Genomic DNA, 18,049 nt, shown 5'->3' with positions numbered 1-18,049 from the left:
CAGAGCCGGGACCTGACTTGCTGCCTGGGAGAAATTTTTCTCAGAGTAGTAGAAAACACCAAAGTATCAGTGAGAGGGGAGCAGGCTGCTTCCAGCTGGGGAAATCAGGGGATGCTTTTTTCAGAGGCTGTGCCCAACATTTAGCATGTACTTGGTAAAAGTTTGCTAAAAGAACCGAATGAATGAATGAATGAATGAATGAATGAATGAATTTGTATTGGATTTAAAAGAAAGCTTTGGGGATGGGGGAGAAATGAATGAATGAATGAATGAATGAATGAATGAACTTGGATTGGATTTAAGAGGAAAGCTTTGGGGATGGGGGACAAAAACAGAGGTGGGCAGATCATTAGCAAAGGGCTAGAACAGAAAATGGCACAGTGAGCTTGCACATGGGCAAGCAGGCCGGCTTGGCCGGAGTTTAGGGCACTTAAAGGGAGAAGAAGAATGTTTGGACCAGTAGAGTCTCCAGGCCGAGAAATGTGTGCTGTATTTGGTAGGTAATCTTGAACCACTGAACATTTATAAGCAGAAGAGATATGATCAAAGTCATGCCGTAGGAAAGTTAATTAGTTGATAGTGAGTAGAATGAATCAGAGGAAACAGAAACAGAGAGCAAGGAGATATCAATAATCTGTGAGAATAGACCAGGCAGGAGGTAAGGAAGGCTCCAAGAAGATGGAGGGAAAGGATCTGATAAGATACTCATCACAGGAACAGACAGGAGTTGTCATGTAGGTGTGTGAGCAGGGGTGATCAAAAAAGGTGGTTCTCGGGGTGCCTGAGTGGCTCAGTCGGTTAGGCGTCTGACTTCAGCTCAGGTCATGATCTCACAGTCTGTGAGTTCGAGCCCCGTGTCGGGCTCTGTGCTGATAGGTCAGAGCCCGGAGCCTGCTTCAGTTTCTGTGTCTTCCTCTCTCTCTGCCCCTCCCCTGCTCATGTTCTGTCTCTCTCTGTCTCAAAAATAAATAAAAACATTAAAAAAAAAATGTTTTTTAAAAAAAGGTGGTTCTTGGGTGTCTAGCCTGTGTGCCTGGAAAAAAGGAAGCCATACCAGTAATCCCAAAGTCAGATGGTGGATCTATTTCTTATGTTGACAAGGAGGGAAGGGAATGAAAGGCCCTGAAAACACCAGGTTCTTCCTGCGTTTAACTTCACCCTGGAGATGGATATGGTAAGTACTTTCTTCAAAATTTCAGTCCAGTTCCAATCACATGAACATGAATTCGGTCGGATCTATATTTCAGGGTTTTATGAATACAGATATAGTTAGAATCTTAACATGAAAACAGTGGTATCGCACTAATTCCAGCTCCACGAATTTAGAATTTGTGACTCTTCTAACTGGCTAGGCAAAACTTTACCTTCATTTAAGCCAATTCATGCTTCATAAACCAGGACACATGGCACGTTTAAATATTTCAGGGGGGCAGCTACCACATTTGAGAGAGTCAAACGTTTTCATGTTATTCTCCCACATCCTGAAGAGCATCGTTCACGTAAAATGGCGGAGGCGATGTTCTTTATAAATCCCTCTTGGTCGTTTCGTTAAAGAGGATCCTTTGGCTCCTCAACAAGACCCGGTCCGGGTGCTTGAGCTATCATCTGCCCTCATAGGTAGTAGAAGTGCATTTCTTAAACTCCTCCTCCATTTCAGGCTCCTTCCTGATTCAGGCTGACCTTTACCATACATCACTGCAAAGAAATCCCCGCGGGCTTGGTTATCACGGTGAGCTGCTAGTCATCTGAAAGGCGAGGTCACTGCCTCTTTGTAAGGTCTGCTCACACTGTGAAAAGGGCCATTGGAGGCATGACAAGGAGGCTCGCCCAGGCCGTTCCACTCCGCCGACTTCCAGATCTGGGCCGAGTCGATTGCTTTTCATTTCCCAGTACCTGAGATCCTGCCATCACATCGGCCTCCTTGACACTGGCCCCGGGTTTCCAGACGAGGACATGGCTCCAGCTCACCCAGTTCACGCGCCAGTAATTGGGTCAGTCCTGTAGTTATCGACTTATTTGTAATTTCAAAAAGGCTGCATGTCGGGGAAGGGAGTTCCCATTTGCCAGGGTAAAGAGAGGGGGGTGGCCTCAGCTCTGGGATCTGGAAGCGGGGACAAGATTAACCAGTCGTCGGAGCGACTTCAGCCGTACCTTAAAGCATTTTCCTTCAGATGACAATGTTCCAGACTAGAAGAGGCTCCCAGAGAAGGCTGGGAGGACAGCCCTCAAGGTTCAAACTGACAGAATGGAGCCTGGCTGCTCAGAGTTGGTTTCTAAAGGCAGAATGACCTCTGAAATCTTGCCGCAGGACTTACAGGCTGCTAATTGGCACAATGGGTAAATATGCCGCATGACCGTAATCGATGAGAACGATTTCTCCAGACCCTGGACGAAGCCGGTGGTGTTAGTGCAGCGCCCGACTGTGCACGCTGTGGGGGAGGGGGAGGCCGGCCTGCACGGCTACCTCCTGATTTCTCCGGGCCACAGAAGGAAGTGTGAACAAAGGGATACATAAACCACAATCAGAGGACATGATTCTTCATCCCGTCTCTTTTACTATAGTCACGATGCCAGCCTTCTAAGCGTTTGTGTTATTTGTATAGGCAACAGGCTTCCTAAGCTGCTTAAAATGAACCGCTGAGGGTCACCTGGGTGGCTCAGTCGGTTGAGCTACCGACTTGATTTTGGCTCGGGTCTGATCTCCCCGTTGATGGGATCCAGCCTCCGGTCTGGCTTCCTGCTGACAGCAGGGGTCTGCTTGGGATTCTTTTTCTTTCTCTCTCTGCCCCTCCCCCATGCGTGCTCTGTCTCTCCCAAAATAAATACATAAATACACATCTAAAAAGAAATGAGCCACTTACAATCTTCTTTGCAGGTTGGCTTTGCCCACAGTAGGTACTCGATAAATGTGTGATTAATTAAATTGAGTCAGTGAGCAATGACTGCTTTTGTTTTGTTTTGTTTCCAAATGGGTCGCGTTTTTCTAAATGGAAATCCTGGGGCTGCCCTCGTAGGTGATGATCACTTTCTTCCCTTCCGCATTCCAGACATGTGCCCAGAGGCCTTGGGCGGGTGAGGGAGAGGAGGGTCCAAAATGAGCTCACTGACATCAAAATCCCCTCAGGCTTCAGAACCTGGCACTTGACATTTTTCACATTCTCTAGAGACACTGGCTTACGTTTAAACTTCATTCCCTTTCCCGTTTCCTCTCCCAGTCCCCCCAACGAAATGAATTATCTTTGCCTGTCCCTTATACAGTCAACCATTTCAAAACAAACTCGCCTCCCGGACAGAGGGTAGCTTTAGGGACCCTTGTAACCAGGCTGAGGCACCGGGAGCTAATATTAAACCAGTGACCTCGGATCTCCCCGAGGGCCACATGGGGGCCACCACACCTGAGAAGCTTGTTCTTTGACCCAAGACACACACCTGCTGTAGGAATAAAGTGGATTTCCCATGTGAAATTGTCCCTGACGCCCCAACTTGAATTGACCCCTTTGCAACCTGACCTTAAAGAAATCAGTTAAATGCTTAATTGGTGGACATATTATCAGGTGTAAACAAGGGATGGAGGAGATAGTTTCCCTGAAGTCAGATAAACTACTTCCCCTTTCCCTATCGTTTTCTTTTTTAAAACTTGATAGACTCCAAGGTATCCGAAGGTATTTATTTCTGAGAGATGTTGTGGACGATACGCCTTTACAGGCATTTATGTGCCTCTGACATAGTCACAGGTAATAACCGTCTGGAGAATAAACGTTGAGAAAGCTTCATTGTAACAGACGGAAACTTGAACATTTGTGTCAGTGAGAAGTTAACCCCCCACCCCCCAAAGGAAGCAAGATTCTTAAATCAGTAATGTGATCTGTTTCTGTTCGAATTTAAAGATTGTAGCAACTTTCCTTCCGGCCACTAGTAATATAATAATTGTACCCGATTATAACTCATTTCTTTCTGAGAGAATATTCTTTGGTACCTCGTAGTCATAGAAGACAGTCGGAGAAGCAGAAATGACTAATTGGTTTTTTGAATCTGTATTTTGTATTGTTGGAATGGGGTCTAAAGGAAGGATTCTCAGACAGCATAGGGCACCTCGACCCTAGCAAAGCTTGGAGGAGGACGAAAATGTTATGTTTCCCCACATCCCACTCCATCCAGTCCTACTTGTTTATAAGAATATCATCTGGATAAATGACTGTTACTAATGCACCTTTGTTCTCGCCGCGTAGGGCCAGCAACCACATACAGAACCAAAGTCAAGGTGAAATGTGAACACAAGCAACGAGAAGAGCTGGGTGGAAAGAGACAGGGAATGGAGACATCCTAGCAGGTATCTCCCCCAGTTTCCTTGGTCAAACACCACCATTCCCTTTTCTCGCTGAGTTAATCGCCTTTGACTTCTTCACAGTCCCTCTATTTATGCAATCCAGAATAACGTTTGATTTCTTTGCTTGCTCCAGATCCTGGTGCCAAAGGCGTTAAAATTTTATCTTCCTCTGCCCTCGGATTCCTCCTCTCAAGTCTGCTGCCTGTGGCCGTGGAGGGTCTGTTTGACCTCTGAATTTCTTGTCCCTAGTCTCGTCACCTTCTTTGTCACTACACTGAATTGAATAATCAAATTACCCATCTCTCCTGGTGGACCGCTTAGAGTTTTATTGTCCTTCCCGACCGCCTTTGTTCCTGCCTCAGACACTTCCGTGCTCTTCAGCTCCCGCCGGGGCTTCCCTCACTCTGTGTGGGGGACTGGGGGTCCCCTAGACGAGTATGCCCAGCTCAGCCCCTATACCTTTTCCCCGTGGGTCGAACACTCACCCCTGCTCTAGTCCCCAGGTTCAGCGACACGGTCATCACTCATACAGCCTCAGCCAGGAATGGATTCCCCAAGCTTTTGCAGAAATTACCGCATATAATGTGATGGAAGGGGCTCCTCGAATACCTACCCCCGGATAACCCTTACCGCCAGCACCTGACTTCATGCGAAACCTTTCAACTCTGTACAAAACTAAACAAAACCCAACACTCTGGGGCCATTATTCTTTACTGTGATTCTAAGAAGGATTAATGTGATTCATTTCCTCCTTCAGGTGGAATTTGATGGCCTCAATCCAAAATGACCACGCAGCTCTCTTTTCCTACCCAAAATGACCACCCATAGTTCCGTGGCTTCTGGCTACATCCTACAGCTGCACACTGAGCGTGTCCACTCCGCTGAAATGTACACTCCCTGAGGCAGGGACCACAGACATCTTATTCGTCTACGCACCTCCCCAAATAGAAAGCATGATGCCAAGCATGTAGCAAATCTTCAATATCTATGAAAGTTATATATATTCCAATATATATGGAATTCCAATATATATATTCCACATATATTCCAATATATATGGAAGGAACATAGGTAAGGAGAAGAGAGAGGACTCAAATATGAGGTGGGTCTAATGATGTAAGACAGCTAGGAGCCATCACTGACCATTTGCTGATGGGATTCCCCCCTCCCCCACCAAAAAAAAAAAAAAAAAACCTTTTGCTTTTCAAACTCTCCCTTCTTACGTTCCTGTTACTTATTATTCAGGTGTGATAGTGTATGTTCTTCCTTGGACTGAAGCCTCTAATGGTTCTTTCCATTCTCCGTGCTTCATTTCTGAATCTGTCCAAGTGACATTTTCTCGCTAGTCTTCGATCTTTCTTTGGTTTCCCCTAGAAAATGTATGTCAGTTTCCAGCGTTTGTTCCCCATCTTCCTGAAAGTTCCAGGGCAAAAAATTTATTTAAACCTTTTTAGTCACCTCTACCGCTTTTTTTTTTCCTTTCAATAAATTACCCTTCCCCGTGTCTTCGCCACCCAGCTGTCTAGCTCAATGACCCCTGTGTTCCTTACGCACTAGGGAAATTTTCCCATGATTTCTCTTAACCTTCAGTGCAATCTTTTTCATTCGCTCCCTTTGCCTTTCTTATCTTTTTTTACACTCTCTGGACTTTGTTCGGTAATCCTCCCCGGCCGCCTCTGTACCTGATGCTTAATGCCTCACATACGCCTCTTTCTTACCTTTGATTACTTTTTTTTAACTTGTTCATCCACATTGTGGATTCTCTTATTGCCAGGACTGCATGCAAGATGACCCCTGGGTTTATATTAATTTATATTTGAATACTTTTCATTTCCAACCGTGTTCTCCGTTTCTTCCCTCACCTCAGCCCCTGTGCCTTTACCTGGCCCCTCCGATGCTCCTCAGAAATGCAGGGGCGTCTTCATGAAATGGCATAGTGACAATGAACTCTGCTTCCAGTCTCAGCTACATCGCCCGCTCCCGAAAAGTAACACGAGGGAGAGAAGAGGGTGCTCCCAGGAAATGTGTCCGTAAGGAAATAATCCTTGTAGACGTAGGACAAAAATTCTCCTCCAAGAGTCATTGTCTACCCAGATGCCACCCGGGGAGCAAACATTTCATGAGAAGAACCACAGACGGAAGAAGGCTTCTCTGCACCGAGCTTCCTCCCGCTCCCTCAGTGATTTGGAGCCCACAAGGAGCCCACAAGGCTACTTTCAGAGGAGAGGTCCCCGGATCTAGAATCAGGGCAATGGCGCCCCAGTCCTGGTTTTGCCACTAAGCGGCTGTGAAGTCTCAGTACCTTCTTTTCCCTTGTCCTAAGTCTGTTCTCCCAGCCTCAGTTTTCCTTGGCTGTAAAATGAGGGATTGAACTCCATAATTAAGGGTCCTGCCTGCAGTTGCAAGGGCATCCACTGTGACAATTTTCTCTCAGCTGCTGCCATAATGAAGACATAGGCAGACTTTGTCCTCATTATTCACACCCTCCCTTTTGTTCTTTTTGCTCTCTTTTAGGCTTCCCTTCCTCCCCAGTGTACTTGGTGCACCTGTTTCCCCCCAGTGCTGCCCTCTTCTGTAAGATGTAACTCCATTCATCCTCCCGGCCTTTCCCTAAGGAGGAAGCCTCCTGAAGCATGCAGACCAAGGGGCCAACGAGGCGGCATGGTGCAGAAAGAAAGCCGGGAGTCAGACTTCCTGATTTCACACATGACCCTGGGGCTTCTGACGTCCTCATCTGCAAAATGGGGACAACATTCGCACTTAAGTCAGGAGGTTCCTGAGAGGATTCAGTAAATTACTCCTCATAAAGCCTTAGAAGAGTACCTAGCAGGAAGTAAGCACCATATGAATGTTAGCCAAAGGGAAAAGAAGTATTTGTGGTACAGAAGTCTCCAAATCTTAAAACAAGAGACTGAATTCTAATGCACCAAGTTTCAAGAAACAGTAAACTAGGGGCGCCTGGGTGGCGCAGTCGGTTGAGCGTCCGACTTCAGCCAGGTCACGATCTCGCGGTCCGAGTTCGAGCCCCGCGTCAGGCTCTGGGCTGATGGCTCGGACCCTGGAGCCTGTTTCCGATTCTGTGTCTCCCTCTCTCTCTGCCCCTCCCCCGTTCATGCTCTGTCTCTCTCTGTCCCCAAAAAATAAATAAACGTTGAAAAAAAAGAAACAGTAAACTAAATGAAAGGTTTGGAAGCTAGAGAGGACTATTGTGTTTCCCTAAAATCACAACACACAGGTTGGCATCCCCAACACACACACACACACACACACACACACACACACACACACACGGCAGTATTCCAGGGACTGATTTTGGAGCTCGGATTTCGGATTTTAACCTAGCTGTATTACTTTATATCAAAACTTCAGTTTCCACAGAGATATTCAGTATATATTTTTTTATTTTGAATGTAACAAACCAATTAAAGAATGTTTCACAGTAGGCCCCTTTTGGGCTCCCAACCAAAGACCGCGTATGATCTCCGAGACCTTTTAGTTTCTGTTATAGATACAACTTGTAACCATGAGGTGACCTAATTTTAAATTTCTCTCTGCCACCAGAACCTGAAATGTATCTTCTCCAGCAGGTAAACTCAGTCAACTCATACAATCTAACACGTTTTAGAATATCCTTCTCTACGGGTAAGAGGATAATGGGTGAGGGAGATGCCTTCAAATAACAAAAAGCTCACGACTCCCAGCCACTTTATTGTCAGATGTCTGGACACAGGACGGATACAGCAACTGTTGGGGTCTCTGGTGCCATGATTCTAGATTTCAGGGACACTTGGGAAACATATCATCGTCCTCAAAGGCAAGTCACGCTATACTGCAAGACTGCAAGACTCAGGCAGTTTATTGGAGATCTAGCCCCATGAAAAGTGATTTTTTTGTAGGACTTGGCTCTAACGTACCCAGTGGGTGAAAACCGTCTCTTGAAATGAAGTTGATGTAAATGTCAAAGTCATAGTGGAGGCACCTCAATGACCTTGTTCTTCTAATATCTAAATACTAATGTGTGGAAAACTACAGACTGATAATTTGGAAGGAGAGAGCTCTTACTTGAGGAAATAATAATGAGAAAGATGAGAGAGGCAGCAAAGATTGAGGACACATTTTAAGGCTCACTGTTATTAGAAATATGACTTTTCTCAAATATTAAAAATAAACCTTTAATTCCCCTCATGGCATCCAGAGTCTTTTCTACAAACATCTGGATAAAGGAATCACATCAAATCCATGGCGTTTTGAGACATTCCTGGAGCATAGATGTTCTTGAGATTATGTTTTTGGATTACTTGACTAGAAATAATAAATACTTTCAGTACTTAAAGCTGTAATGCTTTGGGTTGGATTTGGATTTTTGTTTCATTTTAGTAAAAGGTGGAGATTCAAAGTCAGCTCCTTAACCAGAATGATATATTGGATGTGAATATAGTTTATTGCTTTCTGACCTACATTTCCCCCTTTTTTCATCATTTGAAAAGTTACTTGACAAGTTGAACGCCTGCAGCTCAGCATTTCCAAACATCTGCCTTGAAGGAAGCACTTTGCTTCAGATTTTCACATGATGATCAAAAGTGGGTTTAACTTTCTCAGGTTAAATGGGAACAAGGGGGATGGTCTGACGAGGATAGAAATATATTTGAGAGCAACATGAAAGAGAAAAAAAAAACACTTGGAGCTGGCAGAAGCTTAACCCTAGAGCCAGCTTGGACTCATGAAGACCGATTTCAGCTGAGAGATGAGTCATCTGTGGTCCGGCACTGGCTCTGGCCCAGTTTGCCCATCTGTACGATGGGGACTTCAGAGTCTACCCTTTGGAAGAATGTGAAGTCAGTGGATGACGACCATGTGACCTAATGTCCCGACTCTGCTGTAAACCAGCTGTGTGACCACGGGACATCCTGCTATCCTTGGAATGTCCTTTTCCTATAAAAAAAAAAAAAAAAAAAAAAAGGCCCCCTGCCCCCGCTAGCATTCTGTAATTGAGAATTTGAAAAGGAAAGCTCAAACATGTAGATGAGGGCTTAATACCAGCCTAAGGAAACCGGAAGTTAGGATAAATTAAAATTCACATTTTTAATTCAAGCCATGGAATAGTACGTACTGGACTCCTGATATGAGCCAGAACAAGGGCTACAACCATGAGCAAAACGAGACGGGGTCCCTGACCTGTCTGAGTTCATAGGAAGACCCACATCAATCAAATAATCATACAAACAAATATAAAATGTCAAGGTATGGGTTGGAGAGCCTAAAAAAAGAAGAGAACACAAAGGATAAAAAGTTAAAATGTTGGGGCGCCTGGGTGGGTCAGTCGGTTAAGTGTCTGACTTTGGCTCAGGTCACGATCTCACAGCTTGTGGGTTCAAGCCCCATGTAGGGCTGTATGCTGACAGCTCAGAGCCTGGAGCCTGCTTTGGATCCTGTGTCTCCATTCCTCTCTGCTCCTTCCCTGCTCAAGCGCGTGCTCTCTCTCTCTCTCTCAAAAATAAATAAAAACATTAAAAAAAATTTTTTTAATGTTAAAATGCCAACAAGTGGCTTTATAACCTATTCTCAAACTGGGTAAATAAGGACTTGAAAACAAGGACAGAAAATTAAGAGTGACAGTGTTTTGAAATGATCATCTGTTCTGGTATTCCACAGGGCATCACGTGGAATGGATTCCATAACGTATCGTATAGCCAGCCACCATCTTTCAGGGGTCTCCCTGGTTCAATCCCACTTCTGTTTATTCACTAAGTCGACACATTTTTGCCATGAAAGCACAATGAACCAGACATGTCGCCAGGCACGAGGCATACAATATGAGCAAGACAGTTCTCGCCCAGTTAGCCTTTGCTGTGCGACAGAACTTCTCAAAACTTAGTGGCTGAGCACAACCATGATTTATTAATTTTCATGATTCTGTGGGCTGGCTGGCTGGTTCCCCTGCTGACCGCCTGGCTGGGTCGTGTGCTTGCCTTCAGCTGGAAGCTTGGCTGGGCCACAAGGTCCGAGATAGCCTCACTCTAGCGACAAGTCCAGCAGTGGGTGCAGGCTGTTGGCTGGAGTGTCTCTGTTCTCCTCCAGCTTCTTTATGCAGTAGTCCCAGGGCAGCATTCTGAGACACACACACACACACACACACACACACACACAGCGCAGAAGCTGCAAAGTCAAGCCCTAGCCTTGGAAGTCATATAGCATCACTTTTGTGGCATTTTGCTGGTCAAAGCAAATCACGTGAGCATCCCAGATTCGAGGTAGAGAAACAGAATTCACCTCCAAGGAGTGTACAGACCGAGATGGGAAGACTCTGTGGCCATCATCATGGTTAAGAGCACTTGGGTGGCTCCCTTGGTTAAGCATCCAACTCTTGATTTCAGCTCATGTCATGATCTCACAGTGAGGTCCTGAGATCAAGCCCCTAATGGGGCTCTGCGCTGGCCATGGAACCTGCTTAAGATTCTCTCTCTCTCCTTCTCCCTCTGCCCCTTCCCTGCTTGCGTGCACATGTACAGGCTCTCTATCTAAAAGAAAGAGAGCAAGGGGGGGGGGCGTGCATGGATTCTGGAACCAAAGACCCCTGAGTTCATATCCTGCTCTGTCACTCGCTCAAGCGCTAGTGAAGTAGCATCGGGCAAGTTCCTTTATGTCTCATTTATCTGTAAAATGGGAACACTAACAGTTACTATTGCAGAGCCCTTGAGAAGATTAAATGAGTTAACATATGTAAAACCATTAAGAGAGTGCCAGGATTGTAGGAACCAGTGAATAGAGGTTAAGTATCGGTATTAGTATTAATCCAGTCTATGTGGGACACAGAGATTCATCAATAAATTGCACGTGAAGATTAGCATTGGTGCAAAGGGCTCTGAAGGAAGGATGGAAACTAACAAGAACAAATAGCACAGGGCGAGCCGGGGAGCTGCCCCATGAAGTGGCTGTTGGCTGAAGCCTGAATGGTATGCACACGAGTCCAGATGAAGGCAGGAAGGCATCTTCAGGAGGCAGGAGCTGTGTCTACACAAGTTAAGGTGGAAGGAGCACAGGACACAGGAATTGAAAACCCGCTCTGTCCTACTTCTATTCCCTCAGCCTTAAAAGAGTTAAATATTAGTAACTCCACGTTTTGCTGACCCTTCTTTTATTTTTTTTTTTTTAATTTTTTTCAACGTTTATTTATTTTTGGGACAGAGAGAGACAGAGCATGAACGGGGGAGGGGCAGAGAGAGAGGGAGACACAGAATCGGAAACAGGCTCCAGGCTCCGAGCCATCAGCCCAGAGCCTGACGCGGGGCTCGAACTCACGGACCGCGAGATCGTGACCTGGCTGAAGTCGGACGCTCAACTGGCTGCGCCACCCAGGCGCCCCTAAAGTGCAGTAAAACCTTGGTTGGCGAGTGTCCTTCGTTCCGGAAACACGCTTGTAATCCCAAGCACTTGTGCATCAAAGTGAATTTTAAGAACCATTGGCTCGGTTGTGATCAGATGACATTCGGTGTCACCCGTATTGCAAGCCATCGCTCGTTTATCAACTTAAATTTTTTTAGAAACACTTGCTCGTCTTGTGGGGCACTCGCAGAACAAGTCACTTGCAATCCAAGGCTTTACTGTATTCTTAAAACTATCATGGACGCAGTGGAAATGAGCCAGAAATGGTTTGTCTTCAGAGTCAGACAGACCTAGTTCCCAATTCTGCCCCTACCACTTACCAGCTGGGCAAACTTGAGCAAGCTGCTTCACCTCTCTGAATCTCCGGCTCCTCACCTATAAATGAAAACCACAGTACTTTACCCGTAGATTGCCGTGCGTAGAGTACGATATGCAAAATATTGAGCCGTCAGAGCAGACAGCGGTGGGCTTGTGTACCTGTGCTCACCACAGCTCAGGCCTGGGTGGGAGGATGAAGTGATGGAGATTGGGAGCCTTCCGTGGTGCCTATAACTTAGGCACCAGTAAACAGTTGCTCTTATTATTATTATGCTCAGTGTTCCCTTTGTCTCCCAGCTCCCCAGTGGGGCTCTCTAAGCACTGTGTCCCCTCCCTTCTCCCAAGCCCCCTCGGTGTGACCAGCCCAGGGCTCTGCAGCCAGCTGCTGGCTCCCTGAGTGGGGTTAGCATGCTGAGACTCAACCCGCTCCAGTGCCGTGGAGATGGCTAAAGATGAATCACACAGACCAGTGCTGAAAGGAGAGGGAGGTTTAAAGCTGGAAGGTTTTAAGGGGCTGGGGCTCCCCTTCCTGGGGGCTCCTCGGTGCGCCCTACCCTTCTCCCCGCTCTGTGCCCCTCACTCCCAGAGGCACCCCCTCCCAGGGCAGTGCAACGTCAAGGATGCAGCCAGCCTTTTTCTTTACCCCCTACCACTGTTCTCTCTCTCTCTCTTTCTCTCTCTCTCTCTTGCTCTCTCTTTCTCCCTCCCCCCCCTCTTTTTTTTTTAACATGCAAGTTGCCATGAAAAATTTGTTAATGAAATATTTGCTCAGAAGTCTGCTCTGGTCTAGACTGATAACCTATCTGTGTTTGAGTTTGGCTTCCCATATTCTAAATACTCATCTTCTGTCTGTTTAGCTTATTGATTGGTTTGGCAGGAAAAGAAGCCTTGTCATCAGTGACCAAGGTCAAACTAAACAAAAAGGGAAGGGTGGGGAGGAGGACGAGAGCTGAGGGGCTCTGAGGAGCCAGGAGACTTCTCCAAGTTTCCCCGAAGGGCCAACCCCCTCCCGTCACCCCACCCCAGCCCCGGGGTTCAGTTCCGCAGGCCACAGGGAAGCCCTGCAAATGCTTCAAGGTGGGAGGTCGGCAGCTGGTGTCCATGAAGGGGACTTCTTGGACTGTCCCAGGCAGGAGTGTTAAGAGGGATGTTCACGCATACCTCGGTGAACAGAGCTGAGGGCTTCTCAGGCTGCCATTGCTGATAGTTCTGGTAAAGTCTAATTTCTCAGTAAGGTGCACTTGTTAATTAAAGGAACGAGAGTTGCTAAATTAGCAAAAGTAAAGCACAAATTCATGCCCCCACACAAACATTGATAACCCACAGCACTTAGGACTCTCTTGGGATCTGAATGTACTACTTACCGGTTTTGCTTCTGCCCCGCCGTCTTAATCCTGTCTCTGGAGGCTGACGACTGAGGTGGCAGTCCAGGAGCCTAGACAGGCTGGGCCATGGAGGGGTGCCTGGGTGTGTGGAAAGGCGCCGGAGTGGGGCGGGAATCCTGCTTCCACCGCTATCAGCGGTGTGACCAGGGCAAGCTTACTTCGACTCCCTGCGCCTCAGTTTCTTCATCTGTCAAACATAGGTCATACTACCTACCTGAGAGTTGCTATGAGGAAGAATGAGATAGCTTCTAGAAAGTGCCATGCATGCTCAGAGATCTAGAGGAAACCCTCTGGGATCATGTATCTCCTACAGGGACGTCACGAGGCAGACCCTCCACCCCACCACTGCCGTGTGGGGAGACTGAGTTACCAAACCTCACTCATGGCTCGCTGCCTGGGGGTCATGGAGATGCACCAGGTATTCTGGGCACTGGAAATGCAGGTACAATTAAGGCACAGTCCTAGCTCTCCAGGAGCTTCTGATATTTGCTGGGGGGGGGGGGTGGGTGGGAAAAAGCACAGAAACATGGAAAGTAAATGGTCACAGACACTGGGACTCGAAGGACAGCTGAAAACACAATGGAGGAGTGACCATTTCTCCCTGGTGGGCGGAGGAGGGAGGGAGAGTCCGGAAAGGCTTCTCAGAGGACGTTTTGAATTAAGTGGTGCTTACCAGGTGGACCAGGGAGAAAGTGAGCGTGGGGAACAATGACATCAAAAAGTGGCCTGCACAGCCTGTTCTGAGATGGCAGGTGGCTCCTGCGGCTGGAGGGCTGGGTGGGGACAAGTGAAGTGACAGGCTGAGGCTGGAGAGGGTAGTGAGGGACTGGGGCTGCCTTCAGGGAGTGCAGGAGTGTGTGGGGGTCAAGAAATAGAGGCAGTGAGTACGGACTCCTCGCCAGAAATGCGTCTGCTACTGCCAGGAGGATGGTCAGGCACCAGTTATCGAAAGGATGTTGTCAGAGACTTTTTTTTTTTTTCAAGTATGAGACTGAAAACACACTCATAGGCTACATGGAAGGAACCAGCAAAGAAGGGGAAGTCGAAAACATCACAGGGAGAGGAACGACTCAGTGGAGCCAGATGCAGGGCCAGGAGTCACAGGAAGGGAGGGGATCAAGGCCCCAGAGTGAGGGTCTGGCGCGGGGGCGATACCTCTTCCTCGAGCCTGGAGGGACAAAATGAGAAGGTGGGTTGCAGGAGGGAAGGCCTCGTGGAGAAGGCCTCGCAGAGAGGCCGGAGATTTGGTGCTTGCTTCTCAGAGCTCTGCATTGCTCTGAGCTACAAGGTTATCTGCTGAGCAAGAGAGGCTGGGATGAGGGAGGAGAGTGGAGAAACCAGGCAGTGTTTTACTGGGAGCTGGGGGGGGGGGGGCAGACGGGAAGGGGCTTATCTGGTTGCATTAAAATGTGCTTGGAACCTAAGGGCCCAGCTGAGGCCACAGATCACCACCCGCCGTGGCCCCAAGGCACCCATTTGGGGGACTACTTCCTCTGAACTCAGTTGAGAGAAGGCGTGATGCAAATGATTCGTTGGACCGAAGCAAGGAGGAGCTTCTGCAGGATTGTAAGCCACCGAGGGCGCTGGGGAGAAGATGGCGGAAGGGATAGATCCTAGGGCTGGCCAGAGAAGTGAAGCCCCCTCGGGAGATTAACAAGAAAAAGTCAGGAGACAGCGGGTCTCCATGACTTCAAACAGCAAGTGGGCCGGGAGCAGGGACGGAGCCCAGTGGTGGGCAGGAAGATGGGACAGCAGCGTCATATCCTGGGCTTTCAGAGGAGGGCGGAGAGTTCCAAGGGCTGACAAAGCCCAGCGTGTGCCCTGGGAGCAAGCAGGGGCCACAGTGGAGTCAGAATAAAACTTGCCCATCTCTGGAATGTCAACGCCCAGCGCTGACACGGGGAAGATCACCCTGGGTGATTCATTATTTAACAGGGCAGGATTCAGAGAGGGAGTGCACTCAATTTTTGAAAAACATCTCATTCTGTGCTTAGCCCACGGATTCCAAAAATGTCTGCCATGGGGAGGTGCCTGCGGTACCATTGAAAATGGGAGGGAGACCTTGTACACGGATTAAGGCCATGGTTCCCAAACCGTGCACCCAGGCACCCCAGGGCGATGCCGCAAACTCGCCAGGGGCTCTGGGAGATTTCTGATTTTCAAAGAAGCACAGCAACATCTGCCAGACGCTACACAAACAATATAGTTTGAGGTTGTTCACAGTTTCAAGATAGATGGTGCTATGCTCCTTTCGGTGACATCATAGCTGTGAAAAGCTACACTTTAGTGGTTGCTGTGATAAAAAGCAAATACTGAGTAAACAGCAATGCAGAACAGGAAATGACAGTGCTGTGGTCCAGTCTGCCTTGAAGATTTGAGAAGTTGGGCAGTAGTCGAAAGTCACAAGCACCTACGAGTAAGTGTGGTTATGTAGGCGTGAAATAGCTTCCAATTCATGTCACTTCAACTCATGTGTATTATTTTTTCAAATGGCTACTAAATGATTAGGACATAGCTATTTCTTGTTTGGACCATTTAACAGATGGAACTTTGGGGTATTTATTTCGACCTCAGGACACCATGAACCATATCACTGAGGCCCTAAGGATGCTGTGAACCTTCAGGTTAATGGATTATCCACACTTGGGTTTCCAATGCAACTTTCTTAAATCACAGAAAGTTAGAGTTGGAAGGAACCTGAGAGCTGATTTAGAACAATCTCCCACAGAGGACACGGCCAAGCAAGGATAAGGAGTGTTGTCAAAGGTGATCAGTTTCGGGTATACATAGAATAAGGACTCCAACGCAGGTCTCCTCCTTCCCTGTCTGACGTGCCCTCTGCTGAAAACAAGTAGCTTAATCCACTCATACCATTTGTGCAATAATAATCACTCATTCATTTTCTCTCGAAACCCGATTTATAGAAGTGAAAAATGCCAACTCAGGAACGTGCAGATTGTTCCTCGCTGGTGTGAGCCATTACTGATACCCGTTCTTATTAACAGGGACACGTCTTCCCTTGCTGACACCCTTCAGGACCCTGTAAGTTGAAAGCAACCTCTTTTGATGGAGTGAGGCTGAATTCTGGAAATGAAATCGGTGGACTCTGTACATTCTAGAGGGCCACCTTCCCAAAACTTTTCTAATCTTCCCAGTTTGGGATATTGTTAAAAATAGAACCCGCCCAAGCACGTAGAGAACAATGAAGCTGCACAGGACACGAATGTAGGCAGTCAGCGGGGCTCAATCACTAGCTCCTGCACAGAAACTTCGATGGCTCTCGGATTCAAATTGTGCTTCAGAAATATTATGAATGTATGGCTCGTGGGTGGCTCAGTAGGTTAAGCATTCGACTTGGGCCCAGGTCATGATCCCACGGTTCCTGGTTTCGAGCCCCTCAGTGGGCTCTCCCCTGTCAACACAGAGCCTGCTTTGGATTCTCTGTCCCCTTCTCTCTTACTCTGTCTCTCCCCTGCTCATGCTCTCTCTCTCTCTCTCAAAAATAAATAAACATTTTTTTTAAAGAGGGGTGCCTGGGGGGCCCATTTGGTTAAGCATCTGACTCTTGGTTGCCCATTTGGTTAAGCATCTGACTCTTGGTTTTGTCTCAGGTCCTGATCTCAAGTTTGCGAGTTCAAGCCCCCCATCAGGCTCTGCACAGATAGTGTGGAGCCTGTTTGGGATTCTCTCTCTCTCTCTCTCTGCTCCTCTCCTGCTCGTCTCTCTCCCTCTCTCTCTGTGTCTCTCTGTCAAAAATGAATAAATAAACTTTTAAAAAATCTTAAAAAAAAAAAAAAAAGAAATACCATGAATGTGAACACATTATTCTGAGTCACATTGTCTAAGCCGATGAACTAGCTGAAGTCCTTTTCCCATGAACCGAGGGAGATTGGTTGCTCTCTCCAGGATCCCTGATGACTCCTGATGACTCGGTTTCCGTCCTCTCCCCCCTTCCTCCTACCCGGGGCAAGGGTTGTGCGCCCGCTGCACCTTGCCTCCCCTCTGCTTCTCTCTGCTGTGTCGTCTGCCTGATAGCCCCTCCTGGAAGACACCCCTTCTAATTAGCTCCCCAGGGCAATGCCTGTATCAGACCCAGACTAACAGTAAGGGGCCGGGGGCCCGCACAGAACAGGAACCAGCTGAAATGTGTATGTTCGGAATCACTGGCTGGAAAAGTCACCAGCCATTCCTCCCCACAAGGCTTTCTCGCTGGCCTGGTCCCCAGCCTCCAGCTTTCTACCACCTTCCACATCTTCCCCTGGTCTGCAGGCCCCTTCTGCTACCTTCTCGTCCCCAGTGCAGTCTCTCATCCCGCGCAGAAAATTCCACGTTGCTCTCACTTTGATAATTAGAGAATGTATTCCTTTTGTCACTAAAGTAGCTCGGGTGCCTGGGTTCCCCCAACCAAGTGGTTGCATCCAAACAAAGTAAGGTACCGACACCGCTTCCTGGAGTTGTTGTTCTTCTTCCTTTTTTCTTTAAATCTTTTAATATTTATTTATTTTTGAGAGAGAGAGAGAGAGAGAGACCGAGCGTGAGTGGGGGAGGGGCAGAGAGAGAGGGAGAGAGAGAGAGACACAGAATCCGAAGCAGGCTCCAGGCTCCGAACTGTCAGCACAGATCCCAATGTGGGACT

The 18,049-nt window shown here is 47.6% G+C and overlaps 1 long non-coding RNA gene across 1 annotated transcript; it reads left to right on the top strand.

Annotated features, from left to right (window-relative positions):
* The first annotated feature begins 317 nt into the window (after positions 1 to 317).
* Positions 318 to 4,500, top strand: LOC147572611 (uncharacterized). Its single transcript, XR_015246085.1, has 2 exons — positions 318 to 1,991; positions 4,230 to 4,500. It is a non-coding gene; the product is annotated as an uncharacterized LOC147572611 (long non-coding RNA).
* Positions 4,501 to 18,049: the final 13,549 nt, after the last annotated feature.

Source organism: Puma concolor, chromosome E4 (assembly GCF_028749965.1).
Source record: "Puma concolor isolate L17-30 chromosome E4, mPumCon1.1.hap2, whole genome shotgun sequence".
Taxonomy (NCBI): Eukaryota; Metazoa; Chordata; class Mammalia; order Carnivora; family Felidae; genus Puma; species Puma concolor.
This window is presented reverse-complemented; position numbering and strand designations above follow the sequence as displayed.